Genomic DNA, 27,960 nt, shown 5'->3' on the forward strand with positions numbered 1-27,960 from the left:
TCTTAAGGTGTGGCAGTTTAAAACCAGATGATAGCCAGCCACAGAACCTGTGTAATTAATATGTGTCCCGGATTAAAGGGATGAGTTGGTCACCCTAATTCTACTTCACATGTGATGTTGCTATGGGAAACCAATCAGAATCTACTTATTATTTATTTAGCACCCTCTAGAAGATAGTAGACAAGATCTGATTGGTTGCCCATAGCAACATCACATGTCAAGTAGAATACATATCTTAGTAAATTCCCCCCATTGTGTTTTATCCGTATTCGAACCTGGGCTGGCTGTTGGGTGTACCAGTTCCCTACCTCTACCCCAAACGCACACCACATATCTTTCTTTATCCCTTATTAATGTGGTCTGAATTCTTTCCTGTCGGTCAGCAAATTTCCAATTAAGATTGCGTTTCAGCGCAGAGTATTTCCAGATTTTATTTAATATGACTACCAGGGGCGAATTTAGGGGTCAGGCCGCCCCTAGGCACAACATTTTTGTGCCCCCCCTCCCCTATTTTAATGTAATCATATATGTATATACATTGTTATTTATATATTTCATAAAAATGTAACTGTAGCCCACCTTAATATTTTGTTAAGCACTCTGGACTGCTCACTGCACGGAGGACCCGGAGGGAGGGAGGCACTTATTAGTACAGTGATTAGCACAGTGTCTCCGTCAGTCTCTCTCCGGCTCACACACTGTGACTGACTGAGCGCAGGGAGGATCTGCACACCACTCAGCTCAGCTGCTGGATACACAGCAGCCAATAGACTGTGTGTGTGTGTAGAGTAGCCAATGGGCGGGAGCCGGCAGCAGTGAGCCTGAGCCATTTCCGGACACGCAGGGGGACCGTCGGACCCAGCCACTAAGCGGTGATGTAATGTGCATGACAGAGTGGGTGGGCAGTGGTGGGTGACGAGCGGCGCTGCCGCCGACATATGATAATTCATGTCTGCAGCGCTCGTCACTCGCCACTGCCCACCCGCTGTGCCATTTAACAGAATGCCAGCCTGCCTGCCGCCCTTAATTGGTGCCGCCCTGAGGCCGGTGCCTCACGGGCCTAGGCACAAATCCGGCCCTGATGACTACGACAAGTATGTATGAGAACACATCTGTATCTCCACAAAGCAGCACAGTCATCCATGAATGTTTGTCTTACCTCAGTTCCAAGTTAGCTGAGTATTCTGAGCTCCTGATCCGTTTCCTTAAGCAAAGAATTATTTTCAGCAAGGTGCAGTTTTGCTAATAGCTGCTACTTCCCTATTACAGATGTATCCTGCTTGCTTTGTTTAGCCCAGTACTCCAACATTGCAGAGCTGGGATTTATCCAGTTCATCAGCAGTCCAAGTGAATCCAGCCTGTAAGATTTAACCCATCACACTAGTATTAATTAGAGATGTGCAGACTCTGATTCCGCAGATCCGAGCCCCCACGAACGTCATCATTACGAGCCCGGTTCCGAGCAGCACTAGGAGATTCCCGCCTGACTCGGGTCCGTCCGCGTGGTAAGAACGTCATCTCCTGGCGCCGGATTTCGCTAGGCTTTAAATAGCGGCTGCTGCGCCCACCATCTTCACTCCAGTCTAGTAGTGGGTTGGGAGAGGGTGTGTTGGTGCTGCTGCTGGGGCTTAAACTTGAGCTTGAGCTTGTAGTACTACTGTCTCCTCTGTGCGGTCTACCTCTGGTGTGCTGTGCTGTGATTATTTTATTCGCTGGGGCTGTCTTCCTCAGTGCTGCTGTGTACTCTGTTCTCCTCTCTGCTTAGGGTGGGCTCTCCCTAGCAAGGAGGACAGTCTAACTGTGTACCTGTAGTACTACTGTCTCCTCTGTGCTGGGGCCTACCTCTGGTGCTGTGCTGTAATATATATTATATGAATAATTAATTATATTATATATAGTCCACTGGTGCTGCCTGCACTGAATCTGCCAGTATTATTTAGTTACTCAGTCCACTGTTGCCACTGGCAGTGCTACTGCCTACCTAGTGTACCTACTGTACCTAGTACATACTAGGCTGCTATATCTAATTTAATTAAAAAATAATACTTGTGCTGTGTGGGACTGTAAAAAATAATTCCATGCTGCTGGTGCACTGACGTGTGCCACTGAGTGCCACTGCCAAGCAGTACCTAATAATAAAATTAATAATTATAAATTCTGCTGGTGCACTGCATAAAGCTACTGGTGGTGTGTAATATAACTACCTTTTGTGGTGACCACTGGCAGTGCTACTGTCTGCCTGCCTACCTACCTAGTAGTTTATTTTCTCTACCTACTAGGCTGCTATATTATTAATACTTAATTAATTGAATTATATATAGTCCACTGGTGCTGCCTGCACTGAATACTGTGAATAGAGGTTGCCAGTATTATTTACTCAGTCCACTGTTGCCACTGGCAGTGTTAATGCCTAAGTGTACCTACCTACCTAGTAGTACAACTACATACTAGGCTGCTATATCTAATAATTTCATGCTGCTGGTACACTGACGTGTGCCACTGAGTGCCACAGCCAAGCAGTACCTAATAATAAAATTAAGTATTAGAAATTCTGCTGGTGCACTGCATATTAGTAATAATATTTTTGGGGCCTAGTTTTTTAAACTGCCATCCTGTCTGCCGCTGCAGTGTCACTCTTACATGAGCCACGTGTTTGTGCCGCACACTTGTATGGCTTAGCATAGTTATCCAGCTTCCTCGGTGCAACCTTTTGCCCTAAAAACAATATTTTGAGGTGTGAGGTGTTCAGAATAGACTGGAAATGAGTGGAAATGAATGTTATTGAGGTTAATATAGCGTAGGAGCAAAAAAAAAAAAAAAAACAAATTCTGCGATTTTAGCAGTTTTTATGCTTTTTTAACAAAAAAATCAGAACCCAAAACCCAAAAAATCCAAACACAAAACACTTAGGAGGTGTTTTGCCAAAACCCATTAGAACCCAAAACCTCAAGGTAATCAGAACCCAAAACCCGAAAAGTGGCCAGTGCACATTCCTAGTATTAATAGTGTATCCTGCTTGCTCAATTTAGCTCAGCATACCTGCATTCCCAGTGTATCCTACATGCTGGGTTTAGGGGGTTATTTTGGTTCACTCCTTCTGGCAAATTCCTTCTTAGATGGACAAAACCATGCGCACTGCGGGTGGGGCAGATGTTACAAATCTAAATCTCTCTGCACATGTTACATCAGCCCCACCTGCAGTTCACATGATTTTGGCCATCTAAGAAGGAATTTGCCAGAAGGAGTGAACCTGAATAGGGCCCTTAGTTCAGTACAATAGTTTTCCACTTGTATCCTGTCAAGTGAGTAAGCTCTGCACAGCTGCATTCCATGTGCACCCTCCTCAATGAGTTTAGATAAGCACACCTATGTTCCAAGTGTATCCTGTTCACTGGATTTAACTCAGATCACCAGTTCCATGTTGGTTTAAGTTTGTGATTCCAGTCCATTATCTGTTCCATCTGGTCAAGTATCCACTTCTATTCCATAATGTTAAGTAACCAGTTATATTCCAGTTCATGCCTCTGATTCCAGTTTATAGTAGGCCCTCATTCTGGTTGATTCAATCCCCAGTGAATTTGCATCAAGGACTGGTGTTAACGCACTGTGTATGCGCATATTCTCATATGCACATGTGCAGGGCTTCTGTGCAGGCGCCTTTGTCGACTTGCATAGTTGCCATGACATTCGCATAGAGGGGCGGAATGGAGGCGGTCATGTGAATGCCATGTTTTTCCTCGGCGTACCCTCAAAAATGGTGGGTGCGCCCAGGAAAACTCTGGACATCCCCATTCAAACACAGGAGGGCACCTGCCTTCTGGGGGTGGGCGGCTGATGTCATAGGATGTCAGCTGCCCACCCCGTTCTCGGACCCTGATGCCGCAAGTCTAGTGTCCCACCGGGAAGTGGTTGTGGATCCTATTCAGGTAGTATGTCCTGGAGCAGGCTGTACTTGAGGAGCTGGGAGCTTAGGTGTTAGAATGTAGGACCAATGCATAGAGATGGAGCCCCTCTCATTCATTGCCTGTGCTTGCCAGAGTGTCTCCGCTGGTGAACACTGACTGAGAGGGTCTCACAAGCACATGCGTCCCAGTCATTTGGTGGCTGGGCATCTCCACTTCAGGGAGACAGTCGGGGTTAGGGGGGGATGCGGAGGGGTGGCGGCAATTGCTGGGGAGCATAGATGAGTCAGCAGGGACCGATGGGGAGCTCTGTTGGAAAGCAGCATGCAAGCAACTTGTGTGCGTGCCCCCTTCCGATGGATGGCGGGGCCTGGCGATTCTATCACCAGCCCCCGCAAGCATAAGGCCAGCTCCATCTATATACTCTCTTGTCGTGAGTATTGACTGAAACTTCTTGGTGAGGAGTGTAACTGTCCAGCGGTATTCACCAGGTACCCTGTAAATGACCTGGTTCTATCCGTGTCATGTGATCACACCTGGGCTCACTGGGACTAATGGATAGGTGAGCAGTGGTCATAGGACTGGAGATTCTTTCCTGTAAGCAGGAGTACGCAGCCGCAGACAACACAAGCAGCAGGTTTACATGAGTTCTTCATACTAGAATTTCGAAATGATACTACTATGATCTCCTTCACAGCAAATAATTGAAAAGCCAGTCCGTGTTTTTTGCTCTGAAAACGGCGGGAATTGCTGAGACGCGAGACACACGCGGTTAGGGAGATGCGGATGTGACGTCATAGCCGGGCGGAAGTGCGGCTGCCGCCGGACACACGGAGAAGTCCGTGTTTCACCCTAACATCAGATTCGTATGAACTAAAAACTTTCAGACTAGAGGGGGACTTTCTGTATCCTTAGGAGACGCTATCTTGAGCCTTAGACTGTGGGGAATAAAGCGTTGAAGAATATATACAGAGGACTCGAAAACCGGAAGTAGAATACCGGAAGTAGGAGATGGGAGCTATATATACCCCACAGAGAGACAGCACTAGCCAGGAACCTGATGAAGAGATCTGAGGGATCTCGAAACATGTCGTTACTGGACTAGTGCATGTGAACCCTTATTGCCCCGATCTTGCATGCAGACTACAAGGGAAGGAGGTAAGTGAAAGGTGACAGTCCACACACAGTCAGGATCCGGACTCTTGCTGTGAGTGTTGATTTCATTTTTGCACTTCCTTTACCCTTGAAACTGCTGTAAGTCTTTCATGTTTTTATGAATTTTTATTGAATACTGTTTTGCTGAAAATTAAAAATTAAAAATATTTTTGAAAATTGACGAGAAAAGAAACCATTATATGATTGAAATCACACATCTTATCGTGAGTGGGGGTACGAATTGCTTTTAAGGAAAAGATACCGAGATAGGAGTATTCCAACTTACCAATAGTGAGTTGTGGTACGCCATCACTACATCATTCTCTGTTACCCTAAACCCCCTGTCAGATCCCAGACATACTTCACATATTTGGATTTGTATCTTCTCTTTCTCTAATATATGGAAATTCACCCCTGAGAGAGAAAGATAGCGATACGAGGAGTGAAGCCTGTCCAAGAAGAATCTTTTAAAGGGGAAGTATATATATTTTATTTTTTGACTGATAATCCACATTGAACATCATTAACCCATTAGAGCCGAGAGAGAGGCGCCCAACTTCAGAGTTCAAACCTTCTTTTTGACTTTCTGTACCCTGTAAATGAGTTTGCACTTCACTGCATCTGGACAGCAAGTCACGGCCCATCACTAGAAAAACTCACTATGGACAAGAGGAAGGTGTTTGAGAACTGAATCCCATGACTAACTGGAAGTAATGAAGAACTTAAACAGCCAAATTGGTGTGGAATCAAAAACCAAAGACTGCGGATAACTTGTAACTCAAAATGCCTACTTAGCTGTGCAGGAACCCAGTGATACTGGTACAGAGAGAGCCATCCTCATCTAGCCCTTTAATAGGATTAAGTGATCCAGAGCTGTTGGACTTAATCCTATGCTAATCCTCTACTGTATCGTTCTATGTATTGTATTGCAGCTGAACAAAAGGCAATGGTAAAACATGACTCACCATGGCTATCCAGAGAAGGCTAGTTGAAGAAGGCTCCATCTGTATCTAGGGAAAATGTAAAGGCTGAATTGCCAATCTAAAGGATCTGGATACTGGAGACTGAAGAAGGCCATCTGGCGATAAACAGAACCTGGAACCTCTGGAACTCAGGAGACAGGAGATGATTATGTCTTTGCTGCGTCTAAGGACCGTGATGGATTACTCAATGGGTGCAGATCCGAAAGTAAGCTGACAAAGAATACACAGTAACTGGTGGTTGCCTGACAAACCGGCTGGTGATGGCACCAAAATTGGACCTGGTATCGGACCGGTGCTAGACTGGAACCAACACATACAGTATGTACCATGAATCATACAGTATATACCATGGGGATATTGATTGTTATACGCATATCCTGGTAGCTAGTGAAGCAATGTTTTTACACCAATGGCGTAAGGTTGCTGTTTCTAGTTTTGGCTTCTATGAAGGTTCATAAGAATTTAGAATTTGAGACAGTGGGTTGTTCTTAATTCACCTTTGCTGGGTTCTTTCTGATTAAATGATTTTTTTGGAGTGGATATTTGGCAGAGCAGAGGGTAGATGGTGGAAAGACACTTCCCTGCTCTGTTCTTAGTGGCTCTTTGGTTTTGTATCCTGCACCAGACTTGTCACTGGAAAACAAGAGCCTTGTTTTTAGGTTTTACATTTATTTTATGTCAACCGTATTCTTGATGTAACTTAATATGTAGCCCATGGGCTGTGAATTGTTTATCATTCCTTTTTTTTTCACTTTCTTTACCCCATTTTCTGTGAAAAATGTTAATAGAAAATAAAAAAGATATCTCTGTAAGTCATGCTCATATAAATAGTCAATGCACAAAATCTAGGGATAAAGGCCTCATTCACTATCGCCAGGTAACGCATGCAGAACTTTGCATACAATACCCAACCAACTCACCCAGCAACTGCCAGGCAGCAGGATCGCATATGATACATTGTATGCATCCATTTGCATACAATATATATAATATGTGATCATAGCAAGGGCTGCCATGAATATTCATTTCAGGCCGTAGGATCTGCGACTGTGATGTGAGGCACATGGGAACACACCTCGCATCACAATCGCAGGGAAAATTACATGCAAAGTGTCACTTTTCATTTGATCCGCCACAGCAATGCGTCAGAATTGCATAAAAAGTGGCCATATCACACTAGTGAATGGTGGCCTTTAGTCCAAAACAACAGCAGTGCCTTGTCCTGACCTAATAGTGCATTAGGCAATACAGTACAATTCTGCAACAGCTCGGTATATGTGACATAGTAAGGCAGCATTCAGTATACAGCAGAGAACATTACTTACAGTATTTTTATATCTGCTTGGTTTGTGAATAGCAGAGTATTAGTACCTGAGTAATTGCTAGCACCTTTATTCAAAATGGCCAACCTCTGTTCAAATCTGTAGAGCTGTAAAATAACCATTGTACCACAAGTATATTCTTGCTTTAGTGTATGTATAAAAAATTATGGCAACCCAACTTTCCATGGGGAAACAAACAATTACAGTGTCTCCATAATGCACATTTGGCAAACATCATCCCACATTGTGAAAATGACATACACTGTAATAGAAAATCATTTGTCCCAAACTTTAGAGGCCACCATATAGTAATGAGAAGGTATTTTTCCTACAGGTGCAGTCATCACTGCCAACATTTATTTTATATTTCATCCTAATTTACTCTGTAGCCACAGCCAGGAATCTGTCAATGAGAGAAATTTCTGGAACATTCAGAGTCAGATTCCAGTTTGCTATTTTTGAATCTGTAATGATGAAAAACAAATGACGTGTCAGAATTATTTTTTAATATAACATGCTGTATCTATTTCGAGTTGTACAGCATTTTATTTGTCTCTTCACTGGACACAGAGTTACCATCAAGTTATAGTTTCTGCAAAGTTCTCAAATTATTTTCCCTTACTGTATAAAAGAGTTTTCTTCAAACTAGATATAAAAATGATAAAACTACTCAATTTTTTCCTATTATAACTGTGGTACAGACATTCCTCACTTAACGACCACGTTCCGTTCCTATGACCCGGTCGTTAAGCGAACCTATATAAAACCCCTTAATACTTCTGAGATGCGGGTCGCTAAACAGGCAGGGCAGGTCGTAACTATGAGAGGGTATGCGGGCAGTTCATAAAGCAGAGCAGACGGGGTCGTAAGTCTGAGGAGTCATAACACGGACGCTAAACGAAGGCCCAGGTCGTAAATCCAGGTGGTCCATAAACAGGTAGGTCCTTAAGTGAGGAATGTCTGTACTAATTTCCACCCTCCTAGCTACTAGCTACTTTGTACACCAGAATACTGCACCATTTTCTCCTACCACATAAAAGAAAAATATTATTTGTGAATAGAACAAAAGTAAATTGCAATTGAAAAATAAAATATTTTTTATTGCTGAATTAATATTTACATAGTCCTCGAAGGGGTGGGGTGCAGGCAATGGGCATGCCATTGCTGGACCAATCAGGTATCAGTTCCAGCTTGCTCCAGGCAGCCAATGACAACTTCCTTCCTTTCTAAGGTTTAAAAGGTTCAACTTTGACAGTTCTTGTATCACAGCCATGCTTTGAGTGAGATCCCTTTGCTCCTTTTTCTTCAAGCAAGTTAATCCAGTCCTGGTTATTTGGTACTTGTGTCTCACGGCGGCAGTTACGTAGTCAGCATAGTGTCCCTGTCAGAATCAGCGTAGTGTTCCCGTGGCCACTTAAGTAGTTAGGGTAGTCAATAGAGCGTGTTCCCACGGCTGCTTAAGTAGTTAGCGTAGTCAATCTAGCATCCCTGTCAGAATCAGCATAGTGTTCCCACGGCCGCTTAAGTAGTTAGTGTAGTCAATCTAGTGTCCCTGTCAGAATCAGCGTAGTGTTCTCGTGGCCAACGTAGTTTGCATAGTCAGCGTCCTTGTCTAAGGCTAACCAGAGCTTATGTAGTTAGCGTAGTCAGTCAGCATAACGCAGTTAGCGTAGTCAGTCAGCATTCTGTCACCACTAATGTCATTGTGTCAGTTATGGCTTCCAATGCATTAACCATCTTTAACCTGTCACAGACAGAGGAGTCGGTGGAGTTTTTACAATGCCACCAGTTGCTGCCAGAGACACAGACCTGTGTCAACAGGCATCTAATGAGACTTAATGTAAGGGAGCGTATGTGGCGCTGCCACATAAGAAGCTGTGGCAAGAAGGTTAGTCTCTGGGCCGCACAATGGTTTCAAGGATGTCACCTGACTTTTATGACCCTTCTACACTTCATATTTTCTTGGGCGGAGGAGCTAACAAAGCATTAAATTTTGTGAGTGCCAACTCATGATTTCCAAAAAAATCGCTGTTATTTATAATAACCTTATGATGTTGCAGATGGAGCACCTCTCCTCTGGTGCCTGCATTATTGCCTCTCTGCCAGCGTCCACCAGCACAGGCGCTGTGTGAGAGACACTCTGTAAGCTTGCCAGGGACATAGCTGCAGCTCGTGGGGACAGTACGGTGACTACGCTACACTATGCTGACTATGCTAACTATGCAGGGCTGCCACGGAGACACTATGCTAACTACAATAGGCAGCCGTTGGGCAGCCGTAGCTAAGGCTGCCGCCGTGAAACTACACAAGTTACACAATTCTGTGCTTTTTTCTTCAAGCAATCCTCATCAGTTCATCTTGGTTTTCTTTTGTTCTGTGTTCTCCTCTTCAAGCAAGCCAATCCAGTCCATTTGGTTATTTCTTCTCTCCTGTGTTCTTATTTTCATGCAAACCGATTCGGTCCATCTTGAAATCTCCTTGGTTCTTTGTTATCCTCTTCAAGCAAACTGATCCAGTCTGTCTTGTTGTTTCTTTGGCACAGCATTTGTCTCCTCAAGCAGCCAATCCATTGAACTGGTAATTTCTCAATTCTGTGTCTTCTCCCAGAAAGTCCAGTCCACCCCATTGGCATCATCTTGCAGAATAAATATTCTTTCCAGCTTAGTTGTCTTCTTGTTCATCGGGTCCTGTGCTAAGCTTGTCTTCAGTCTTCTTCGGTTACCTTATTAGAGCTGGTGTCAGGCTACCCAGGCATGGAGTCGCAATCTGCATGCCAGTGCTGCTGAGTACAAACCTCCTTACAGCGGTCCATGGTGAAGACATCCCGACATGTTAGACTGCACTCCTGTGCTGGTAATGTCAATTATCTAAACTTAAGCATCTGTTTCCATTAGTTCAATTAGTAGCATATTAACCCTGCTACCCTGCAAGCACCTATTATAAAATCGGTTCAAACCTTAAAGGTGCCCATACACTAGTAAGATTTATCTTCAGATCTGGCTGGTTGGAACAAAAACATGGTTATGGATGAGTGACCTTTTGCCAGCATTTACAAGCAAATGGTAAACTGTCATTTGCTCTCATCCATAACCATGTTTTTGTTCCAACCAGCCAGATCTACAGATAAATCTCCGTGTGTATGGCCACCTTAAGAGCTCCACTGGACCCACAAAAAACTCATTATCTGATGGCAGCAGCCAGGGTCACAAAGATAGCTCCACCGGACACACAAAAAACTCATTATCTGATGGCAGCAGCCAGGGTCACAAATATTTAATAACACCTAACAAGTCTCAGCAGGTTCCCCTTTTTAATGCTCTGCAAAGGGTTGTACATCTTCAGATAATATTACTGTATTGGCTTGTACATGCTCTACTCCAGCTATTACTAATCAAGTGACTACTTTATGTTGCCTGGTATGCTTTTCTTACATTTAGGTCCTCTTAAAATATAGGTACACTGGCAGCAATCAAATGCCTAACAGCTCTTGGGGCCATTCATCAGGAGTACGTGGTGGTCAAACAATCAGAGCGACAATGTATTATTCTCCCCATCTGCAGCCAGACAGTGGATGGCTGTAAACATGCTGACTGGTGGATGACTAAACCTTTTCACCAATCAGAGGGCTGATAGCCATTTTAAGTAAGGTATGTTTTTTTTGTTTTTTTTATCGATTAAGATGGTTGGGTGTGTAGGGGCCCCAATGCATTGCTTTGTTCAGGGACTACAATGCTGTTAAGATGGCCCTGCCTGTATCATATATCATTAAGTAAGTCACGCTGTGCACTCTGGTGAATATTTAGTAATAATAGCATTAGGTACAACTATAACCCAAATATTTGAATTGATGATGATCTAATGATTCTCTGCGGTTTTTGTTTTGCTACGCTCGTAGTAAGTAGGCAATTTTTTTGCCAAATAATACTACACATTTATGAGAGGAAAATGGAATGTAGCTAAAATAAACAGCCCGCTATAGTGTTAGCACACATAGTTAGAACTCATAGCTAGAACTCATGAGTTAGAACTCATAGCACACATATAAGGCCTGATGTTGTCAGAATCTCAGGTGCTATAATATTCAAATGTTGGTTTCGTCCTACCTCTTGTCTGCTGACAGATGTCTGAATTTGTAAGCCCTGTGATGCCCATTTTTATATTTTTAGCACCATTGCACCTTCCACCCCGTGCAAGCTTGCAAGCTTGCTTAGCAGGACTTGCGTAAATGCCCGCCTGCTAATTTACAGTCATGTAGTCAGGTGTGAATTAGCCCCACTGCTCAATGTGGTTTATTGAATTCATTTTAAAATTAGTTTAAACACTTCAGTTGTACCTTGATGGATTCCAACTAGCAATAAGACATCTGAGTCCTGTTATTCGGTACTGTACAGCTTACTAAATGGAATTACTATATTCTGTACTTTTTAAAAACATATTTATATTGAAGCATTAGCATCAATACATTGTAGACATTTGGTAAGTATAAACTGAAAAGAACTTTTACATGAAAAATGTAAACATGTATACAACTGAGTATTTTTACATACATTCATTTTATAACTTAGTGAATTGTGACAAAGGTATTTACAGAATATTGTGTTAGTGTATAATAGACACATCTGTCTTGTAAAAAAATAAAAAATAAAGGTAAGAAAAAGCAGCGGTAATATACCATGCATTGGTTCAAAATGGTACATTGCTTCCAACTACTCAATTTTCTAGTTTACCAAACAACAGAAAAAAGTATGGGAGCTGTGAACACAGCCCGCATCTGGAGATAGATCTATGATTATTCAAACAAATACAAAAACTACCTTCTAATCCCATTGAGGTGAAATATACAAATTTGTGCTTTAGTATAGTGATATTAAATATCAAAGAGTATGATTCTTATCATAATGGCCATCGAGTGAGATCAAAGGCTAAAAGGTTAGTAGTAGAGTTATGAATGAAGCTATGGATTTTGTAAGATGTATCCTTGCGGGGTAACCAAAAGGTACATAGTCAAATAGGCAAAACAATGTGGTCAACAGAAGAAAAACTAATGTATGTAGTCAAAAAGAAAGAATCTGCTTCTTTATGTCACCACACCAAAAAGATGAAGCCGCAGCAATTAAATAAATGTTGAGGGGGTTGAATAAACCACCACAGGGTGGGTGGGATAAGACACCACAGTGGCAATGTCAACATTCCAGAAAAGAAGCAGGGCCAATAGAGAACCATAAGGGACCAAGTAAAATGTATGCTTATTTATCAATGGCCATCGATGTCAGCCACTTAGAGCATGCACCCATGTTTCCTCCATGTTGCAATCAGTAGTCTGTACCATGGGTAAAACTGATGCCATGGTTTGCAAGGTAGACTTAATTATTTGATTCAGAACAGGAGAAAACTCTGAATTAAGCTCCCCAGCAATGGGTGTGAGGTTAGAAGAAACACATACTACACTATAGTATGTGTCAGTAGAATCAGCAATCTCGAGCTTGGTACTTTTTATAGTCTGTTTATTAAGATACTTGACTTTTTACTGCTGTCTGGGGTCAGAGCCATACATTATTATTTTGCTATCAACATATTTTGTTTTAATCCAACTAAATATACAGATGCACATAGATCTAATAAATACATATTTGGTATAATCTGTATATATAAGCTATGGATATAAATGGAGTTTGGAGAATACAGAGTAGACCAATAATTGAATGCATTGTTCTAGCATTCCCAGCTGTGATTAAAAAAAACAACTTTCCATTTTGTAATACACTAGTGGTATGTCTATGTACATCTCACAGTTGGAGCACAAAATAGTACTCTTGCAGCAGACGGGATAATGTTGGCATGTGGGTATGCTTGTACGGCTGTGTGATATAAACATCACAACAGGCTCTTGTTTATAAACAAAGTACAGTTTAATTCATGCTACAACAAACAGGAGAAAAAATGAATTGCAAAGCAGCATGAGCTGTGAATTAACTCCACCAGCACAATAAACTTATGAACAAGCACACAGTATCGCAACTGCTTCAAACAGCTTAAGATGAGTAATGACTACTTAGGTATGACTGCCAGCATTGACATTTACATTATCAAAACAAGTTTACAAAGTTGCTCCTGTATAGAAATAGTCCCACTTGATTGTATCTGAGAAAAATGAGAGATACTAAATAAAAAAATGAAACAAGAAAAGCTTTGACCAAAGTACAGAAGATGTTAAGTCTTATCTATGAAGCCTCAGAAAAAAATCCAACACAAGAAAAATGCTGCTTTCTGCTTTTTTGGTAAATGTGTCTTATTCAATCCTACTATTCTGTTTATATATTTCTTGCAGGAAAAAAAATAAATGCAAAGAGTAACTTATTGTTTTCAAGTAAGTTCTGATTCTAAAAAGTACATATACGAACAAAAAAGTGCAAATTGCTCAATTAACATCTAAATGATAAAAAATATGCAAAACATAGGTGGGGCCCACAAATGCCAAAAATCTATTGTGTCAAGGACTACATAGACCGGTTAAAAGTTCCTCACTGCAGCTTTATTTTCCACAGATAGGCAATTCACAACTGAACATTAGCAGTTACCAGCAAGTCACGTGTTACAAAGTAGTTCACAGCAGTTCTTCACATGCAAAGTATAAATTCTCCAGAGACTATTCATCCAGGAATCCTAACATTAGCCACCCACCTGGCCATCTAGGTCACCATCAGGAGCACTGTCTCTTGTGCCTGAAACCATTTTCACAGCAAGTTGAATGGTGTCTGCAATCGGGCTTGCTGTTGCTCAGACTCAAACCGTAGGGTTACCACCTATTCGGGATTAATCTGGACAGTCCGATAATTAAGACCAGTGTCCACGGGTGCGCTATACAATGTCTGGGAACAGGTAGCTACTAGCTGCCTACTCTAGGACATTGCATAGTCCGGGAATGTCACCCCTACGAACTTCAGTCTTAATTGCCGGACTGTCCAGAGTTATCCCAGATGGGTGATGGTAACCCTAGTCAACTGGGATAACTGGACAGGAGTCCAAACCCTGCTGTTCCACATCTATGTGAGGTATGTTTATGCTGTAAATGTGATCATATACAGTATGCAAGGTCCTGACTCTCAATAATGCTAAGCTGAAAGACAGCAAGTAAGAGCTAAAATTATAAATAATTAAGTACTATCTGCTTATGTTTTCAAATACTGTACATGCTGTACAGTATGTGTGTCATTGTAATGTAAAATATAGATTTGTCCTAGCTCTCTTGAATGAGGGCAATAATTGCAACATTGTGTCACATACACAGTGTATCTATTTTATTCAATTCCACTCATGGAAAAAAATAGCAATAGGTTTAGTGAGCTCCTCCTCTGGTTTCAGTACTGTTGTTGAATCATGCTGTCTGAATTATTCTTTTTTTTTTGCTATGCTGTTTTATTACCAGTGGTGCAAGTAGGAAAAAGGTCTTAGTGGTACTGTGGCGCGCGCCGAAAAATGGGCGTGGTCAGGGGGTGTGACCAGGGGCGTGGTCATATGACACTAGGGGGAGTGGCTGGAATATTGCACGCCAAAGGCACACGGCCAAAGTTTACACAGTAATGCCTGTTACGCGTCACACACCCAATACATATGACCCATGCCATAATGCCCGTTACACATTATTCCCCACACCATAATGCTCATTACACCGCACAACTGATGCCCATTACTAATAGGCCCACACAGTGCCAGATATGCCCCCACAGTGCCCCAGTGCCAGATATATGCCCCCAGTGCCAGATATGCCCCCACAATGCCACACATTTGCCTCCAGTGCCAGATATGCCCCCACAGTGCCACACATATGCCCCCAGTGCCAGATGCCCCCACAGTGCCACACATATGCCTCCAGTGCCACACATATGCCCCCACAATGCCACACATTTGCCCCCAGTGCCAGATATGCCCCTAAATTGCCACACATATGTCCCCTGTGCCAGATATGCCCCCACAGGGCCACACATATGCCTCCAGTGCCAGATATGCCCCCAGTGCCACACATATGCCCCAGTGCCACACATATGCCCCCACAATGCCACACATTTGCCTCCAGTGCCAGATATGCCCCCACAGTGCCACACATATGCCCCCAGTGCCAGATGCCCCCACAGTGCCACACATATGCCTCCCGTGACAGATATGCCCCCACAGTGCCACTCATATGCCCCCAGTGCCACATATGCCCCCACAGTGCCACACATATGCCTCCAGTGCCAGATATGCCCCCAGTGCCACACATATGCCCCCAGTGCCAGATATGCCCCCACAGGGCCACACATATGCCTCCAGTGCCAGATATGCCCCCAGTGCCACACATATGCCCCAGTGCCACACATATGCCCCCACAATGCCACACATTTGCCTCCAGTGCCAGATATGCCCCCACAGTGCCACACATATGCCCCCAGTGCCAGATGCCCCCACAGTGCCACACATATGCCTCCAGTGCCACACATATGCCCCCACAGTGCCACACATATGCCCCCAGTGCCACATATGCCCCCACAGTGCCACACATATGCCTCCAGTGCCAGATATGCCCCCAGTGCCACACATATGCCCCCAGTGCCAGATATATGCCCCCACAGTGCCACACATATGCCCCCAGTGCCAGATATGCCCCCAGTGCCAGATATAATATGCCCCCACAGTGCCACACATAAATGCCCCCACAGCAGCACAACTCACCAGTGCTGGCTGTGTCCGGTCCAATCAGGTCCTCCTCTCCCCCCTATAGTCCCCCGCTGTTCTGCTTCCCTGGGGAGGGGAGGGGGAGGGAGCGCATCTCCCGTCTCGTTATGCCTGGCTTTCTCTATCTCGCGGGCTGGCTCCTGATTGGCTGCCAGCCCGCGAGCGCTGATTGGCTGTCGCCTGACAGCCTAGTCAGAGTGACACAGGGAGGGGAGGGAGAGAAGCGCAATGCGCTCCCCTCCCCTCCGCTCCGAAAGCAATCAGCTGTGGCGGGGCGGCGAAAACCACGCCCCCCGCCACTTACATATGCGCGCATGCGCATTAAACTCTTTGGGGCAGATTTGTTATGGCGGTACGGGGTACCGGCAGTATTTCTTTTAATGGTACGCCGTACCACCCCGTACCGCCATACTTGCAGCACTGTTTATTACATACAATATAAACACAAATAAATTACATATATTGGTGCTGTCATCATTTTATTTTGGGTCCATCCAATTGGTGTTGAATATGGTATGTGACTTGCTGATATATTCACTTTTCATGGGAGGGATTCTTGCTGAGTTGCTCCCACAAGCAAAATTATATTTTCAATGTTTTAAATGAGCTTTAGGAGTTTTAGGAGCAAGACATTGTTAGTAGCCATGTAGAGTTTAGTTAGAGGCTGAAAACATATTTCAATCCCCTCCAAACTTTAATATGGGAAACCACATAAATTAAAATGTAATAAAAACATACAAAGGCTTTGGAGTGACACATATTGTATAATAAAGCACAGATTTACTGATTAAAAAAAAATATTAGCTTGTGAAATTCAATATTTTATCATATGTGATATTAAAATTCGAATTAAATTTAACAAATAAAATATATGCAATAAATATTGTAGGATCAAAAGTTATTGTAGGCTCAGAAGAAAGAACAACTTTGAGAACACAAAACTATGATTAGTTTAAAGGAGCCCATACACGCTCCGTTTTGCGGCGGCTCCGTTTTGTACTATGCGATGCGTGCTCCCACACATCTCATAGTACAGTACAAAAAGTATGTGCTGCACATACTTTTCGTACTAGCTTTACATCGTATCGGATCGCATTGCATGCACAACGATACGATGTGTACTTTAAAAGTACAAAACGGACCGGCAAAACGGAGCGTGTATGGGCTCCTTTACACATACGTATAAAACAAACATTATTACGATAAGATATAAAGATACATGGATATAATGAATGGTGTAATGGTTATCATTACTGCCTCACAGCACTGAAGTCCTGGGTTTGATTCTCATGGCTCTAACTGTTCAGAATTTGTATATTCTCCCTGTGCACTTTGGGTTACCTCCGGGTGCTCCGGTTTCCTCTTGCACAATACCCACATTTCATATTACACCAGCAGAACAAACTTATTACACAGTAATACACAGTAGTACACAATCTTATTCATAATACACCACATTGAAGTTTACCTTATTCACATTATGACACACAGTAGTACTGCTTATTCATATTAATCTACACACAAGGACAAAGACACACAGACACTCAAACACAGGCAGCCACTGACATATTGACACACAGACACTGACAAGCTACTGTAACACGCAAATGCAGACATATGCTGACAGAAGGATCCTGATACACAGACGCTGAAAGGACTCACGGTACAAAATTATTGTATAGAAGGCTCACAGGCTCAAACATTTATTAACTCCGGCACTTCTGGGTCCCCCTTAATAAGGTGCTCAGGTGCCTTCCTTAGGAATATGCTCCATACATAACCAAAAAAAAGGAGGCGACACTCAGAGTCTTGTGCAAAAGTTATGAGTGTATTGAACACATTCTGTATCAAGTTATCTGCGTTTCGGGGATAACCTTCCCGTCATCAGGAAAAAAAAATGAAATTGTTAGGTAAATGTATATTGTAAATGCAAGTGGTCTGCTGATAGCGATTAATGGTTTAAGGTTTTGAATATTTCCCCCCCAAAAAATTTTTTGGAGCAGCAATGTGGTCCAGTTACCACTGGATGGCGTATGTGGCACACTGTGCTCAAATGTATTAGTCCCTCTGGCTGATTGACACTATGGAGTTTCTTATTATCATGCAGCACACCTAACTTCCGGGTGTGCTGATGTAAATTATCCCTTGAATAGAGCCTATCAGGCTACAATAGATGGCAACATTAGTCAGCTATGTGGCGCTGTGTGTCAGTACGCAATTGAGCACAGCTGATGATTACTTCCGTCTGGAAGATGCATGATGATGTCCAGCGGGATTACAGATCGGTCATAAGTATTGATGGATTATTGGTAATTGACCATACATAAATTGTATACATAAACCAGAGGTGTGCTCATAGAAGCTAGCCAGGCACTGGTCATTGGTCAAATACCAATGACCAAGCTTGCCAGGCACTGGTCATTGGTCAAATACCAATGACCCATCAATACTTATGACCGATCTGTGATCCCGCTTGACGTCATCAAGCATCAATATAATAAGTTTTTTTCAAAACTTATCTTAAACCATCCAAGCTCAAAATTTTGAGTCAATTAACCCCTGAAGAAGTCGATCATCGACGAAACGCGTTGGGTCTCTACTCTATCTGGAAACCATGTTTTGTCGAAAAATCATGTCAAATGTTTACAGTGTCTGACTCTATATATGTTTACAGTGTCTGACTATAACTATGTCAAATACATTTTAAATAAATTTACAAATTGTAAAAGATTGTACCCATTGCTAAGTCTTGCACTAAGGTGGAGGTTTCATTTTAGCGCTCTCTATATCCATTTCCATACACATATCCCTTGATTTTATCCTCCACTAACAGGGAGGTCGTATAGAGTAGCTGCTGCACATAACAAACGAAAGTCTTTTTCCGCATATATATAATATATATATATATATATATATATATATATATATATTGAGTTCAAAGCTGCTTACCTGTGTTCACCCAGGCTGAGGCAATCAGTGGCAGGAGGTGTAGGGGGCAGTAGCAAGTGCCCCGTACATCCTGGTTGCAGTGCTGGCCTCTGGTGCACAGGGCAAAGCTCGGAACCCACCAGCAAAAGTAGGGGGTGAAAAGCTGGGATATGGGAGAGCAGGGAAAGTAATATGCAATCATGCTGCCCTCTGAATGGTAGGCAGACAGCAAATTACAAGAGAGCGGAGGTGGTAGAGAGGGGAAGCCGTTGTCTTCATTTTGCCTATGTCTCTGAACTACAGTGTGACATGTGCAGCACAGCCATCATCAGACCTGCAACAAAGTAAGCAGAGCCTCTCCAGCCTGGTGCCTCCCTTTTTTACAGGCTCTGTTGAGAAGTTATCACCGGCCCTGGTGCTATATAAATAACTGCTAAAATTATTCCAAAGAATAGAATTAGAATATTACCAACATGATGCTTGCTTGGATGAGTGGTGGTCATATTTTAGGGCTTATATCCTGCCTTGTAGAGTACTATTTGTCAACCATCCAACTTTAGTTTCTACAGACTCAGGATCCTAAGAGAAAAACCTAATGTCCATACACACTGGGCGACTTTGCCCAGCATGTATGGACAGTGATGATGTCTATCGCCGCTTCTGGGAAAGCCGCTCAGTGCATATACACTGAGTGGCTTTCCCCCTGCCTGGCGCCGCTGGAGGGGGGAGGACGGCCTTGCATAGCACAGAGCTATGCAAAGCTGTCCTCATACCAGCAGATGAGCGGCTTTCCTGGCGATGATGTGGGACTCGGGAGCTCGGCTGAAAGATGCTCAAATAGGCTGTTTTGAGCGGCTTTCAGCTCAAAGTCGCCCAGTGTGTATGGGCCTCTAGGGACTTGCCCTTTACATGGCCCTAAATAATCCTTTTATGCTCATCAGGCTTTCCCATATGCCCATCAATTCTTTCCTCTTTCTCTCTGACTGCCACATTCTCATCGAACCTAGCCACATGCCTACGAGAACTCCCCCATGTCTATTAGATATTGCCACATTCTCTACGACTTCCACACATTCCCATTGTATATAGTGGTAAACATACTGTTTTAGTGCAACTTTACTAATTTACTTTACTAATATAGTAATAATAATAATAATAATAATAATAATAATAATAATAATCATGTTTTTATTTATATAGTATTCCACACTTTCTCCAATAAGACTGGAGGTGCACTAATATAAAGATGTAAAATATGTTATCTAATGTGAATATTTTCAAATATGTTTTGTTTAATTTATATTAGATTTTAAATATATACAGTATGAATGTAGGAGATTATTATTACACTGAATCTCTTAAATTAAGTATGTGACAGCTTCAACTAACAAGGGGTACCTGAATTCTTTATAACCTTTTGAGCCTTTTAGAAATACTAGCATACAAAGAAATAGATCATACCCCTAGAAACATACAGATTGCTAGGAAAAATCAATACTGTACCTTTGCTTCAAGAAAAGGATATCCACTATGACTTATATTACTGGAAGCTATTGAGAATCACTAACTTTATCCCAGCATCAGTTCATATTCCTTTGAACTTTTTTGATATTTGGGCTATACTATTGATTAAATTAAGTGGATGTATTTAAAAACATATTTATTTATTATAAACTGAACAAACATTAATTAAGATGTAATAAATATGTGCATTTTAATTCAGTTTGATTCAGAAGTTATGGAATTTGAAGACACTAGACTATCCATATCCATCAACTGTATTTGAAAACAGAGGGTGTTTGCAAACAGGTTTATTTTTATCTGAAATTATACTTTGAGTTTAGCCTTACCACCATTACATTTTCAGACAAATTGCCCTTGTAATCTCAAATTAGCCCTGATTCAGATGCATTTTAAATACTGAAGCAGCAGCAGTCCTTTTTAGTGGTGGAACTGCAAAGCACTACACTTGTAGCTGCCACCCACAAGTGAACAGAGGTTCAACCTGAGTTCATCACAAAAATCTCAGCATCTGTGTACTCTGTCGCAACTGCGCCACATATGCAGGGAATATCTGCTCCCGGAGTACCTCCATGACTATGCTTAATGACAGCAGGAACTATAATGCTTGTGCCATATTTCATGCGCACAGTTTTAACCTTAAAATGGTTATGACATGCCAGCGATTTTTCCAGACACACCTTTGAACCTCTCTCAAACAGCCTCTTCGTGTCCATAACTCTGAGACTTATTTCTTGTTGCCAGCAGAATTGCAGAGGTACCTTGGCAGGTGCGCACTGTGACCATAATGCATGTTATAAGGTTAATACTAATAAATGTTCAGTTGCAAGTTGTGATGGCTGCATCTAAATCAGAACTCTTGTGTGCAGATTACAGAGATGCTTTGGTAAGAATTACAAGCCAACCCAACATATTTTTCATTAAGGAAATTGGCATATGAGTTAATAAAATGTCATGTTTTATTGGTCCTAATAATGGGGGTTATTCCAGTTGAATCGATCTCCTGCGCATTTGCAAAAAAACACATTTTAAATATATAATTTTAAAATTTCAAGTTCAATTCATAATTATGTGAAAATAAACTGCAAGTTTAAACAAAGTCAATTTTAAATTATTACTAAAAAAAGTCACAACCAAAATAACAGATTTATTTTTTATGAGTAACATATTTCTTAATTAACACTCAATGAAAAAGTGTAATTGTAAACTTATTTCTGTACTTATAGCATATTGTCATTTGTTAATCAGGTCACAGTGTGAATGTCAGGTCTCTGATACTGTAAGTGCACCATATGTCTCTGGAAGTTAAACTTCAATACATTCATATAATTTCAAATGCTATCATACCAATAAACCATTCTGGTAAGATTCCATCAGAGTATTAAAACATTACTTAAAGTAAATTAGTTAAATTGGTAATAACAAGATGTTAGTAATTGTAAAAAAATAATACTATTGCCATACTGTACATGCTACAGAAAGCTACAGATCCACAAAAATAATGGCAATTGTTTTACATTTTATTGACAATTTTTTTTTTAATGATATACTTTTGTACTCATACACTCATCTCACAAGGTCTTGGCTGTGCCAAGCATCTTTCCTATTCAAAATATGCATTTCATATGCATAAATAAATCTACTTAGAGTGACAAAAACTATATTGCTAGTTTACATTAATATATTGTGGCAAAATTGTATATCTGTTTGCAACTGAGTCTGAATCTGTTCAAAGTACGCTCCAATGCCAGTGGCTACTACTTTTACTTACGTCTAGTTCTGTTGTGCTAAATTCCTTAGGTTAATGTTGCAACATGAGTGAGTTAGGGTTATATCTAGATAGTGTAGGTTCAGTTTCCTGAAAGCTGAGTCCACCCAAACTCCCAGGATCTGAAAGAATTCGAACCATGGCTCAAGTTTACCCACCATGCTCATGTTAAAAAAAAAGAGGCAAAACACTATCTGTGTGCTTTTGAATTGATGACTGCTGAGCTGACTTATCTGTCCATGCAAGTCCCCAAAGTCTCCTTAGTGTTAATATTGTCAAAGTTAGATTTTTAGATATTTTATTTTACAGTGCAAACTTGGATGTCACATCTAATCTCCAAGTTTTACACTTCCGATGTGTTTATTTTGTTACTGCCTGCAGTGCAGCTGCAGCCCAGAGCTTCATATTAAAAAAGTAAAAAAAAAAAAAAAAAAGGTAGAGACTTTTTTTTTTAATAAACTTGGGTGCTCTCTAGGTGCCATACCACACTGCATTCACATACATATAAGTACTTTGACTCCATAGTGTTAGTTATCATGTGTAAAACAAAAAAAAATTAAAAGCTTGAAAAAATATTAATCAGTCAATAGAAGATCAGGAGTAGCAACCAAGTACTGGTGCCATGGCTGTTGACACTCATCATAGTACTGCAACATCTACTAAGGTTGGTCCAGGGGCAGAAAGTTTAGGAAGGGGCACCTGAAATCAAAATCTTTCACAATGTTAAAAGAGGTAGAAGTGTCACATTGAAAACTGACAAATTAGTGCCCCCCCAAAAATCAATAAGGCTGAAGAACTTTTGTGTGTTCCACATTACCTATGTGTGAGTGTAACATTTCTCACAGAAAGCCAGGGGCAGAAAGTTTAGGAAGGGGCACCTGAAATCAAAATCTTTCACAATGTTAAAAGAGGTAGAAGTGTCACATTGAAAACTGACAAATTAGTGCCCCCCAAAAAATCAATAAGGCTGAAGAACTTTTGTGTGTTCCACATTACCTATGTGTGAGTGTAACATTTCTCACAATGTACTCATAGTGAAGCCTCCTTCATCTCCTTTCACCATTTCTACATCATCTGAAAATATGAGGATGAGCAGTACAAGCAATGATGGTAGTGATGATGACATAATATAAATTAAGGATACCACTGTGGAAGAAGAGTAGGATGAGGGAATATGTGTGTACTATATGAGGCTAATGAGGATGATGAAAATGTTTATTATGTTCTTTGTTTAAGTCAGCCATCAATTGCAACAGTTCTTGCCTGTGATTAAAAGAAAGCCATTATGATGCCTGGGCATAAGATCAAAAATAACTACATTTTTGGTGTGGTATTATTTTTACAGAAATCCTGACATTTGTGAAAGCTTCTAACCATCTAGGCACATTTTTATATAATTTGAAGTGAGTTTATTAAATGTGTTTTGCTAATTTACAATCCTTATGAATCCTTATTATTAACTTCATTAGTGATCAGATGTGGTTATTTTTTTTAAGGGGGCCCAAACAAACCAAGCACTTCCATCATAAAATATTTAGTCCCTTTTACTGAAGTGCTTGATTTTTTTTACTGTGCATGTTCTTTTTAATATCCAAAACATTGTAAGGGTCAGTGGTAGAGCCTAAGGACAATTCCATCTTGCACCATTTTTATATTTTGGCACTGCTATGGCAATGTTTCTTGATGTGCTATAAACTGATGTGTGCTTTTTCTGTTGCTCTTAACAACTAATTGCTCACTACAGTTTTTGGTCTAAACTGGATAAAAATCCTTTTATTTAAGCTGTGAGGTGGTCATAATTGAATGGAAATGAGATGTCATTGACATTAGTAATACTATAGGAACAAAAATACCCAAATTATGTAATATTAGCACCTTTTATATTTTTTATTAAAAATACATATCTAAATCAAAGCATGGGGGTTGGTGTAAACGCATGTAAATCCAATATACTGCATTGACAGATTAATTGCATGGAAGCACACACACTGTCTTTTTAATTACCTGTGGTGTTTTGTCCCATTTATGTGTATGTATGCGTTTTTTTTTATAGTCCGCATTTTTATCCTGATTCCTAATAAAGGTTATATTATAGGATTTATTAATTCTTTAAGGTGCACTAATAAGTGACAAACTTTTTCTTTCTCTTGATAATTGCAATAATTGAAATACAAGTATAGCAAAGTAATTGGATATGGAGAATGTAGTATGAAGTTAAATACAAAGATAGCTAAAATTAGAACTGTGATAAGGATGAGACTGATTGAAGAAAGAAAAACAATTAAGTTATATGAGGAGATCATGGTAGTGCCGTCCTCTACTGGGTTAGAGTGGAACCTTCAAACACACAGGAGCCAGGTAAACAGCACACTAGACCCGGATTTTCATTAAATCTAGACATGGCTAGTTTTAATTTGCAGTACATAAAACAAAATATAAAACTAAACCCTAGCCCATCTGGGCAGAATAGATACCCACTCTCAGGGTGAAAGGACCTTACTACAAGTTTATTCACAGTACCCACATTCAGTAAATCACAGTGTCTCATCACAGGACTTCTGGGGACCATCCTTTTCTTTCACAAGTACATCTCAGGAACCCTTATACTGTACATGGTTTACCAAATGATCAAAAGCTCTCAGCAGAGCAACCTCAAACATTTTCCTGGGGTTTTAAAATACATAAGACAGAAACCTGGGACAAACATATCTCCTATTCATTACCTATACCAGTTTTTCTATCACAATTAGCCCTATACATTTTAAGCCTTTGGTACAACAATATGACATACAGTATTATTATTATTATTATTATTTTATTTATAAGGCGCCACAAGTGTTTCGCAGTGCCGTACAAAGGAACAATACAAGGAGACAAAGCTTGGCATAACATTGAATAAATAACAAAAATACAGTACAAATAAAGAGCACCACAGTACAATACACATTACAGTTTAAATGTAAGTAGTGAGGACTCAATCAACATACAACTAGAGGCTTGAGGCCAATGATGGAGATGAGTATGCAGACAAAAAGAGAAAGAAAAGAGATAGCTGAATACATGAGAAATAAGGGGAAAAAAGTGTTTACAGTATTTTTCAGGAAGCCGGGAACCAGCCCCTGGTGGGTCAGGTATAAACCCACTATTGGATTACAAATTTTAGGAGTTTGCAGCTACACAGCGTAAGTATACTGCTTTTATCTAAGGCTATCCTTCATGAATGACATTTTGAAATGTTGATTTACTGAGCTCACTAACTGAACTAACTAGCTCACTAACTGAGTATTTGCGTGGATGAACATATAATTGTTGCTTCATTGAGCTTACTAATGTATTAACCCTTTGCTTGCTTGGACGGAAACTTAATGTTCTACAGCTTTGTTCCTAATCTGAATGAAAGAAAAACACTGTGTTTGGCTGCATACTAACGCTGCTACAAAGTAACAACTATGTTCTATTAGATACAGCACAGTGTAAAAGGGAACATTCTTCACCAATTAGAGTTCCATTAAAGGAAACATTCAAAAGCTTTGATATAAGTTTTTCATCTGATTAATTTTGCATACTAGAGGATTAGTCCAATTTATAGTCATCTTAATAGATATTTTGCTGCTAAATCATGTCACATTTAAAGTGAAATTCTACTTTTATTTGTATTTACTTTGTGTCTCACCGGCCGGTGTGTGTATTTATAGTTTGCTTGTTAAATTAAAGGTTTTAATAATAACCAAAAAAAGAATAAAATTGTGTTTTGTAACAGTCCATTAGTGCTGTAACTTTGGTGGTTGTATATTAGATTTGGGATTAATTAGTAACAAAGTGGCAATGACGATGAAAGGTGGTCATGAATAACAACATAAATTAATTCTTTAAAAGTAGTCATAACATTTCTCATACTTTTTAATCCATCCAATTCCAGCTAATTTTTTTCAGAAATATTGAAAATATGTTTAAAACATCCTGAGGGTTTTATAAACAATATTACTGCTAAAATAGGACTTACAAAAAATTGTGGGAACGTTGTACAATTATACAACATAATTCAATGGAACTTTTCAGCAAAATGTTACTCTGCCAAAGTCATTTTGGACAAATTTATAGGAACTAATTTAACGGACCAATATTAATTGAGAAAATTGGGAAAATAATACTGCCTGCCAAAAGGCAAAGCTAGTGGACCAGATGGGCTTATAATATATTTCATTAGAACGTGCCTTGTTACTTATCGATGTGGAAAAAGTCTTTGACACAGTTCTTTGGTTTTACCTCTAAAGATGACTAAATTACTTTGGCATTCATGGTAACTTTATTAAGCTAATCAATGCTATTTACGTAACTACTCAGGCAAAAATTATTTTAGCTATCATTGGCACTGAAACATTTACTTTGGACAGAGGAACATAAAGAATGCCTGCTGTATCTAATTTTCTTTAACTTAGTTTAATTGCCATTGAAACAAACTTTAGGACAAATTCTGTTATATTCATCCATAAAATTGGATAGTGTTGGCAATAAACTAGGAAATCTAGTGGACAGTTTACTTATAATACTTAGTAACATTTAATCATATGAAACAATAATGTTTAATATAATTAATTTATTAAGTCAGTGTCTGGATATAAACTAACATTTTAATACATTGTACTAGATAAGCAACCATTTTTTTTTTAAATGGCATTGTGTTATAGACAACAAAATATGGTCTAGTGCTTCCAAAGTTAGGATATCTGGGAGAAAATCTAAAACCACCTACTGGACTAGTTAATGACACAATTAATACATCAATAAAATACCACTTCTGTATGATCAGTCTAAAAAAGTAATTTTGTTATGCTTAATTAAATGCAAATCTCAGTTATTTTTCCTTTAGAGAAAAAGTACTCAATCGTATATTCACTTTTTACCAACCACAATTGCCGCTGGCATTTTAATTCTTCATACACTGGAATACAGAAGCACGTTGGCTGCTGATAAGGTAAAAGAAAAGTCCATATAGAATTGTGGATATCAACTTTAAACATATCACAATTTATTCACCCCCAGTGGGATAAGCAACACAGTGGATTGGGAAGTGTACACAGCATCAAATTTAATTTTGTACAACACTTTGAGGCATTTCCTGGGACTCTGCAATTTGCAACAGTGAGGCTGGTGCTGTCACTCCAAGATGGTAAATTACAGTCTGCCTCCCTTCTTACACTGACAACCAGCAAATTTCTCTTGGGAGGAATTTACTTGAAGTAGATTTGAACAATTTAGCATTTTTTTTTTTGCAATAATGCTGCAATTTTGCTGTTTGAGTGTGTACAGGCTCATGAAATGGAATAGTGAATATTATTGATATGGTGTGGCTTGACACAGAGGGATGTAGAATCTAACAGGTCCCTCTGCCTGGCCCACTCACTAATAAACATTGAGAACAGAAATGGAAAGATAGAGATAAGTATTAGAGCAATTTGACCATATAGAATGTTCTGTACTGATTAACTTAGACTTGGTCCAGTAAATTTACCAGCTAACTGGTCTGGAAGGGAAGACATAATGGTAAAGACTTGATCTGTAAGATTTTACAGGCTGACTGAACCGGAGCTAGAGACTAAAGAATAAAGACTTGATCTGGAAGACTTACAAGGCTGACCGGGACCAAAGCTGGAGCTGGAGACTGAAGA

This window comes from Crinia signifera, chromosome 2, assembly GCF_055691185.1.
Source record: "Crinia signifera chromosome 2, ASM5569118v1, whole genome shotgun sequence".
NCBI lineage: Eukaryota > Metazoa > Chordata > Amphibia > Anura > Myobatrachidae > Crinia > Crinia signifera.